Here is a 9,918-nt window from a genome sequence, read left to right as displayed (position 1 = left end):
TTCGAGGCGTCTGAAAAGAAGATGGCCACGGGACCTTCTAATTTAAATTAATGTTTGAAGTACCACCAATGGGTGGTTCCTTCCCAAGATTTTCAAATGTATATGAAACATATTACATATTTACCTATTGTATTATTTTGTACAGTTGTAAATTAATTTGTTTATTTATAGTTTTTTCTATAGATAAGTCATTTTATATATATTTTTAAATATCATAAAAGATATAAAATATAGTAGGATATAGAAACAGAAAGATATATAAACAGTATCATCAAGTTCAAGTTACATTCTAAATTAGTTGTTAAATTTTAAGTTATAGACTTATTTTTAATATTAGAGATAGGCTTCCAACAAAGAATAAAAACCAATAATAAAAAATCTACTCTCCAATAGACGTTTCCCACTATAAATGGACAGTACCTTTCCGAAGGTATTGTGTAAGCAGAAAGTATTTTTTATTTCTCAATGCGCTGTTTCTTCTGAAAGGCTTTCATAACATCATTTGAAGGCTTTCCCCGAGCTTTTTAATTAAGCTTATTTTTACAGGCTCCGCGGAGAAAAACCTGACCGATAAAACCTCGAGAGAAAACACTCGACCCAGGCTTGCTTTTTTTTGTTAACTGACTAAGAATTAATATCAAAGATTGCAACTTACTTTAAGTTATAAAAATATTAATAAGTCAAAACCCAGAAACTATTTTGGAGCTTGGAAGATTTATTATCATATTGTTATCCGTAAAAATAAAATGAAAGAAATTATCATCTTATTATATACTAAACTCCTATACCCCCAAAGGTTCACTTTTATATCATAAATCTTGAGTAAAAAGTATTTTCCATAAGATTTGTTTCTTATATATACTCGATTTTTTTTTCTTTTCATAGAAGAACAGAAGTTTTTAAATCTTCCTCAGTCTTTAGAGTACTGTTATACAAACTAAATTTTATTGTATTACAATGGATTCTTGTACTATGTGCCTATGTCCATATATGAAATGAAATGAAAAATAATTTATTATTCTGGGACTACGTCCCTTTAGAATTATTACAAAAGGTAATTTTAATTTTACAATAACTTGTGGACTTAATTATAACTTATATTAAAATTGTATATAAATAATTTTAAATAAAGGGAAGAAAAAAAAATTAATTAAAAACCTAACAGACTAAATACAAAATATCTGTACTATTATAATACTGGATTAGATTAGTAAAGTAAAAGGTAGTTAAATAGAAGGGTTTTAAACGAGGGAAGGGTTGGTAAATACGTATGTTAGAGGGAATAGAGTTTCAGTGACATGCAGCTCGGATAAAAAATCATATAATCTGATTTCGTCAATTTTGAAAACAAATTCTTAAAATAAAATAGATCCACTATATAATATAATATACAATATAATCTCAACTATATTTGTCGCATTGCAGATATTAATATAAAAAAATATATAATATGAAATGGAGAAGGTTTGAATTTAGCCTGGGTTGACTGTTAATTAATATATAATTTATATATAGAATATATATAATTATAAATATAATTTAGGGTGGGTTGACTGTTATTTTGTGGCGATCCTTTGAATAAATCTCGACTTACCTACTCCAGCTAGAATAGGTTGATAGCATCTAGGATGTCCCGTCAATCCTGCTCTGAGTTCGATAACTTACAGATTTTAAACCCGACATAAAAAAAAAATAAAATTATGCACTATTCATTGTAATGAATAGGTTATGTAAATAAATACCTTTTTCCAGACATTGATATGTTCTAACAATAAACTGAAAGCGGAAACTTGTCATTTTTATGTATTAAAAAGAAATTAACAACAATTATATTGATGATCAATGTCACAGATTTTGGCATCAATCAGTGCATAATTTAAACGCAATAAAGAATAATTTGATACATAATATATAATATAACAAATAATTTTTACAGATTTGAAATTGTAATTGCAACTTTTGTAAAAGACCATCGATAGGTTTATTAAATATTAGGATAACGATTTTTTTTATTATATCATTATTGACATTCACTATTGTACAGAATAATACATCCAGTAAATTTGATGTAAGATCATAATGACATGATACAGGAATGTAAAGAGAATACCCATTGGTGCCCTCTAATAACGTTTTTACATTAGAAGGTCTCGTGGCCATCTTCTTTTTAGGCGCCTCGGAGCATTTTCAGGAATGGAAGAGGAAACAAGGTTAGAAACTAGCGGGTTAGGATAACGATTTAACTTATTTTTATACCGCTCATATTTCTAGTGGTACATATATTGCTTATATTTTGTAATATAAGAAAATAAAAAAAATATTTGGAAAAATATATGTTCATAAGAGAAAATATAGTTAACTTAATTAAAAATATTCGAGATTATAGAGTCTCAAAATATGCAGATAAAATAAGATAATACTGTTGAAAGTCCTTGAAATTTCTTTAAATGATAATTATTTGATACTATTTTAAAGTGTACCGAATTTAATTATTGGTCATTTTTGCGTATAAATGAACATACATTGAAAACCGAGAGAATGATTTTCAACTTTGACGTAATATAAGTACTATAGGTGGAAACTTGATTGGCTTCTTTTTTAATTAATGTGTAGTAATATCATTAAATTGTACTTTATTATTCATTTTTCTATCAACATTTCGTTTGTGAACACTTTTCTCTAACAGGTACTACAGTATTCCCTGAAGGAAGTTTTTGGAAGTCCCTGGAATTTTTGGTATAATGTACATTAGTACATAGGCACACTGAGTGTCAAAGAATATTATATTTCATAATAAAAATATTATTTATATAAATAATTTGAAATAACGAAAAAGATAGTAACAAAAAAAATCAAAATAGTTAGCAACTAATTTTTTTATTGGAACCCTGACCATCTTCTTCGTTATTTATATTAAAAATATACCGTAGGAAGATAGACTGAGTGGTGATCAATAAATAGCAAAACAAAACTATTTATTCTTAGCATACGTTCCGCCCCACTTTACAGGTCTTCGTCAGGGCTGTCAGATTGAAGCGGATAAAAATTAAATAAAATTAGTCCGCCTAAATCTGAATGCAAAGCCGTGCAATGTGGGACGAAACGTAGGTTAACAATAAATAGTTTTGTTTTACTATTTTGATACCTTTATTGACTGCTACCCGGACTGTCTTCCTACAATCTACTTCATACGGCCGACTATCTTCTTCCGTAATAAAAATAGTTTTATCAGTTTGAAAAACTTGAAGATAATGAGAAAAACTTTATGAATGTAACGTGACTTTTTCATAAATTCAGAAGCCGCTATCTGAAGAGGCAGATGATAGGCCGGTAAATGATCCCCTCTACTAAGGAAGTTGCCTGAGCACTCCCACTAAGAGCACGACTCGCTCCCCAACTATCGATCTAGCCGACAGCTGATACAAATGCTCCGTTCAGAACTATCCATTCACTGCTAACAGCTGTTCTCTGCACAAACCCCCGCTAGCAGCTAATTACTCAGATTGGTTAGAGAGAATGCTGCTCTGTCAGAATCGATTCATTCATTTCCTGAACGTTCGATCTCCATTTCCGTTACGCCTCTGCGAGTCAAGGCCGATTTTTTTCGGCATCAAATATTTTGAACATGAAACTAATATTTATTATCATATTGTTATCCGTAAAAATAAAATGAATAAAATTATTATCTCATAATATACTACACTCCTATACCCCAAAGGTTCACTTTTATATTATAAATCTTGAGTGATATGTATTTTCCATAAGATTTTTTTATTAATATATACCCAAAATTTTTCCTTTTCATAAAAGAACAAAAGTTTTTAAATCTTCCTCAGTCTTCATGGTACTTTTATACAAACTAAATTTTATTATATTACTTATTATAATACTTTTACTATATTACTTATTATAAATTTTATTGCCTATGTCCATATATGAAATGAAATGAAAAATAGTTTATTATTCTGAGACTAGATCCCTTTAGAATTATTACGAAAGGTAATTTTAATTTTACAATAACATATATTAGCCAAAACATAGTGTAGCCACACTTAATTATAACTTATATTAAAATTGTATATAAATAATTTTAAATAAAGGGAAGAAAAAAAAATTAATTAAAAACCTAACAAACTAAATACAAAATATCTGTACTATTATAATACTGGATTAGATTAGTGAAGTAAAAGGTGGTTAAATAGAAGGGTTTTAAACGAGAGAAGGGTTGGTAAAACCGTGTTAGAGGGAATGGAGTTCCAGTGATATGCAGCTCGGGTAAAAAATCATATAATCTAATTTCGTCAACTTTAAAAACAAATTCTTAAAAAAAAAAACTAGCTCCACCTAATAATCTCAACTATATTTGTCTCAGTGCAAATATTAATATAAAATTAGGATATATTAATAAAAATATCTTACATAATGTACAAATCACTCAAGATTTATATGATTATCGTGCTTTACCCTCTAATATTCTGTTTTTTCTTTTTTGCATTTTTGGTTATTCTATTGAATACGTTCATGTATTCACCAGAGAGAGAATGCTAAGATTCATTTCATAGAACCACCGTGAAACATTCTGAAACGTTCTGAACCAAGTACTCCGAGATCTTCTCTATATGCTCGGCTATCACGTACTCTTGAAACTAATTGTTACAAACGAATTTATTTTAATTAGAAGATTATATCTAAATCCGAATAAATCCATTTGATCCTTTTTGGATCAACATAGTTTTTATCCTCTTTGACGTTTCGGACCTCAGACCATTATCAAGTAGACAATTTTATAATTGATTTGTCACATTCACTAAAATAGTTTCTTCCAATACAGGCTAATTTCTGAAGACATTTTTAAAATAAAAATATTTATCAAATTAATGTCATTTATCAAACAGTTTCCTTCAAAATTTTATAAAATAGGTATCGACATACAAAAATAAATTATTTTAATTTCATTTCATAAATAATTTTTATCAAAAGACTTTTCTTCATACAAAAGTAAACTGATTACCACCATTATTAACAAAACCTACCTTCAACAAGTTAGGACTCTGTGATCACATAATTACAGGGCTTAATTTTTTTCGTAATTTTTTTTAATCAATTTAATTAATATTTGTTTAGTTAATTTATTTGATACCTGAACAATTAATATTGACATTTACTAATTAACTACGGATTAATTTTAATAAGCATCTCAGAATAATGGTGGCTTAGGCCTTTAGAATCTGATTTACAGATAGAAATCTAACGTATAATTCATATTTTCTAAATTATAGATGGCTTCCAGAATTTTACTTCTAAAATTATTCCCTTCCTTATGATTAACGATTATATTCTTAAAATCAAACCCTTTTTCCAACTCCAATACATATTCTATTCTCACACATGCAAATCCTACTTATTGGCCTGCATACCTCAAAAAACACTGATATCCAACACATATTATAACCTCCCAGATGTACTCATACTAAGCCATTTTTGAATCCCTGGATGACCTTTCATCAGATCATAGTCCAGTTCTCTTCTTTTTCGTTATTAAAGCTTCGTACCTAAGCCCTCAGCTCCTTTATTCATTACAGGAAAAGTCGACTAGGAAAAATTTAAAGGAAAACTCACAGAATCAATAAAATAATATTAACACGAATAATGAACGTTTTGTTTTTAAAAAAAAACATACCAGGATAAACAAGAATACAGATACTTACAAGTAAATGCAGACAAACATTGGCAAATGCTTGGCATGACTTCGGTTTACACCAGCCAAAATTGCGTGATTAGTTTTAATGCTCAATAAGGGGACTGGATAAGGTTAGGACATAAATAGACAGAAAAAAATGAAGAAAGAAATATCACATGTCGTCCACGATCAACTGTTTTAATTGTGTAACGACACGCGAAATTCGATTTTACCATTTTTAAACGATTATTTAGTATGAAGTGAATATGATGGGTTTCTAACTCGTAAGTGGTCAAAGTTAGTCATGATTGGCTATGTTTCAATAAAAGAGGTTAAATTTCCATAATTCTTTGAATATAAAACTGAGGAAGCACTGAAGTAACGAACATATTTAATTTTTAAAAAATTAAATCATTTACTTGAAAAGCAGACAAAAGTAAATCTTAACATAAATGAAGGGTTTTGTACTCACATCGGAAAAATTGAATTTTCAAGCTCCTTTTTTTATTAATAAATAATTGTTTGCTGGCAAAAATTTAATGATCAGCCACAATATTCGACATGTTAGTGCGATCATTGTGCACATTCATATGCACAAACGAATAATCAAAACTGATTAATAAAATACAAGTAAAGCGATAACTTCATTAATAATCTGAACTAAAATGTAAAAATAATAGTGAAATATAAACTGTAAATCAAATTCATATAAACACCCTACGCGGGAGTCTTTTTCGATGAAGAACAGGCTTTTGATCGAGTCTGGCACCCGGGATTGCCTTACAAACTCCGTAAATTCCTACCTCCTACATACTTTCTCATCATTCGTTCCTTTCTCATTGATAGAATATTCCAAGTAAACTACAATTCATCCTTCAGTAAGGTAGTATCCTTGGTCCCATCCTCTACACCGTCTATACAGCTGACATCCCGACCAATGCTAACACTATCCTCACCACGTATGCCGATGACACATGTGTGCTTGCTGTTAATAATAACCCTTTAATTGTATCTCAAACTCTCTAATCCCATATCACAGCCCTAGAAAAATGGTGTCGTAATTGGAGGATTAAAATAAATTCCATCAAATCCCATCAAATCACCTTTACACTTCGTCGTAAACCTACCGACTGCCCTACAGTATCCTTTAATAATGTTGCTCTTACCCCTGTCGAACAGATAATACATTTCACATATATTTCATGTATTATATATGTATGTAGTACTTACTCTATCTTAATGAAGGGTACGGAAAAAAAAAGATATACAAGCGTACTGATGTCTAAATGCACTTAAATTGAAGATAAGTAAACGTACAGTAAACTAAATAAATAATTATCTTTCTAGTAGTAGTAATTTCCATTATATCAGCCAAAATAAATTCACTAAGTGTTGATTTCCCGTAATTAGAAAAAATGATTTTTGAAAAACCGTAGTTCAAAAACTAGTGAACGAAAAAAGAGATCAAATTTTAACCAATTTGTACTACTTCAAAACAATATGAATACTTCATTTTGCAGTAAATAGCCATAAAGATATAGAGTACTGCCTGAAAAATAAGCAAATATTTTAGGTTTTTATAAAATTTATATAAAATATTTTTCAATATATTTCAAATATTTTTTGGCCATCATTTTGTAATTTATTCTCCCTTTTTTTAAAAAAGAATAACAAGCGTCTGCGGTTAGCGTCTTTACTCATCCACCACTGGCTCTTATATCAATGATGCGGTTGAGAGCGAACCAGTGGGATCTTCCAGTGTCTTGCTCTTCCCTCGACAAGTGAAGGAAACAGCTCGGTTCAAAGATTCCCAGGCTGAATGTAAATATTGTAAATAAGAACGATTGTGTTTAAGATATTATTTTATTTTACGCTTAATTTTTTTACTATTTTTTTTTCGATTTCTTATTTTATTTTATTTAATTTATGTATTTTTTAAATATGGTTTGAATGAGCTCCATGATCTATATTACCATTGTCTATAAATATAATACAAAATGAAATATTAAAAAAAAAACATTGATATCACACGAGATTTTGTATGATTTTTTAAAAAATAAATATTGGAAGAAGACAGTTGACTGTATGAAGTAGATACTATTTGTTGTTAACCAACATTTCGCACCATTTTTTAGGGCTTCGTCAGGTCTGTCTGGTGGAAGTATAAAGGACAACTGGCAGTTTTCTTTTATACTACCAGGTCCTTTATACTACAACCAGACAGCCCTGCAATGTGGGGTGAAACGTTGGTTAACAATAAATAGTTTTCTTTTAATATTTTGATACCTTTATTTACCGCCAACCGGACTATCTTCCTCCAATCTACTTCATACGGCCAAAAATCTTCTTCCAATATGAACAAACCAACACGAAAAAATAAATATTCGTTAAAGTATATATATACTTTTAATATAACATGAAGAAATCAACAACGAACAAAGAATTCAAAACCCAACTTTTTGGAAATTACTTCTACCCTTCTACCCTTTTTTCTTTTATTTTCCTCAAATCTTATCAAAGATGAGCTTTCTAAATAGTGTCCATAATACCAAAGTTATGACTATCAGTCAAATGTTAGTTCAGAATAAGACAGTAGGCAATATCGTACATTAAGATGCAGCATCTCGCAAATCAGAAAAAAATAAAATAAAAATTTATAAATAAAATAAAAATAAAATGTACAATGCCATAATAAACTTCCGGTCAAATCGAATGAACCAATTCTAATGGTCGCCTAAAGTTGTACCATGTATATATATATGTATATTGTAATTTTTTTAACATTAATATTATCAAAAATGAATTTTCTAAATAGTGTCTTGATTAATTGAGCCATGAATAATAAATAGTCGATAACGCAGCTTAATATAACATTGTCTTGAAACCATTTTAAGAAATCAACATTTTATCCATAATTCTTCAAGCAGAAAAAAGTATATTGATATCCGAAGAAACGGTGATCATGGCAAGATGAAGCTAGAACCTCCTGTTGATTTTAAAAATTAATGGATTATAAGCTTAAGGAATGAAATGAGTTAATATTATTATAATAACTGCACAACTTAGCACAAATGCTCTCATTAGCAATCAATATCAATAATATTGACAATAACTAAAAAACCTTTTATATAATTCAAAATATATTTATGAAGAAATTTTATTGTTAAATTAAAAATTAGTAGTCCGACAAAAACATCAATTTTAAAATTCAAGATATTTTTCATACTAATATGTACATTCCGTGATGATATTAACGCTATGTCAAAGGGATCTCGCATGTCTTCAACTACCTGCCCATAAATTAAGATAGCAGTATATCCAACACGTGGAGCCCTTAATAAGTCTTCATAGCTATATTTAGATAATTCAAAATGAAGACTGTATCCAGCTGCCCATAATTTTTGAACATTGGTAATTGTATTTCTATATACATATTTTTTTTCTTTCACGTACTATACATGGAATATATATTATGGAATAGTATTTCGATCGTAAAATTTCGATTTCAAAAAATGAAAGTCGTATAAAACTGATATTCTATATTTAATGGATAATTTTTTCTGTATAATGGTTTCTATAGTCTAACATCGAATTTACTAGATGTATTTCAATAAAAATACCTAATTGATACCTATGATCAATGTCAATAAATAAAAACCAAAAAAGTCCCTACCAACAGCTTACTTAGCAAAAAATAACTAAGCTATGTGATTACACAAAAAATTATATTTAAAAGAAAATGTCGACATTTTATTTCTGAATGCAATCTATTTACTAACGGTTTAATGATGAACTGTATGTAATATATAGCATTATTTAATAAAATATATACCTTATTTGCTCAATATTATATTTTAATGTCCATCAGTTTTAAATAAATAAAAAGCCTTATTTTAGTTATTTAAGCATACTTTAATAATAATTCTGCAGTGTAGATAAGCTAAGTGATCACAAAAATTATAATATATTATACAATTATAGTAACTATATTTATTATTGTAGCAAGTATGACTCATCGGCGGATACAAATATTAAGAATAATAGAACTTTCTATAATCAAACTAATTTTTTATCAGATATGAACAGCCTCATTATGAATGACTTGATAGAAATGATTCGGTCTTATGAATTACCATATACTTTAATGTTAAATATGGTACTTAGACTTTGCGTTCAACTTTTGGAACCTTGATCTGAATATTAAATTGTACCCTAAAAATAATATTTTCTATCTTTAA

The 9,918-nt window shown here is 28.6% G+C and overlaps 1 protein-coding gene across 2 annotated transcripts in view; it reads left to right on the top strand.

Annotated features, from left to right (window-relative positions):
• The window catches only part of LOC106686603 (glycine receptor subunit alpha-4), a 116,506-nt gene that overhangs the window by 16,729 nt on the left and 89,859 nt on the right, over positions 1-9,918 (top strand). The window lies entirely within an intron of this gene.

Source organism: Halyomorpha halys, unplaced genomic scaffold (genome assembly GCF_000696795.3).
Source record: "Halyomorpha halys isolate HHAL.00 unplaced genomic scaffold, Hhal_1.1 Scaffold845.1, whole genome shotgun sequence".
Taxonomy (NCBI): Eukaryota; Metazoa; Arthropoda; class Insecta; order Hemiptera; family Pentatomidae; genus Halyomorpha; species Halyomorpha halys.
This window is presented reverse-complemented; position numbering and strand designations above follow the sequence as displayed.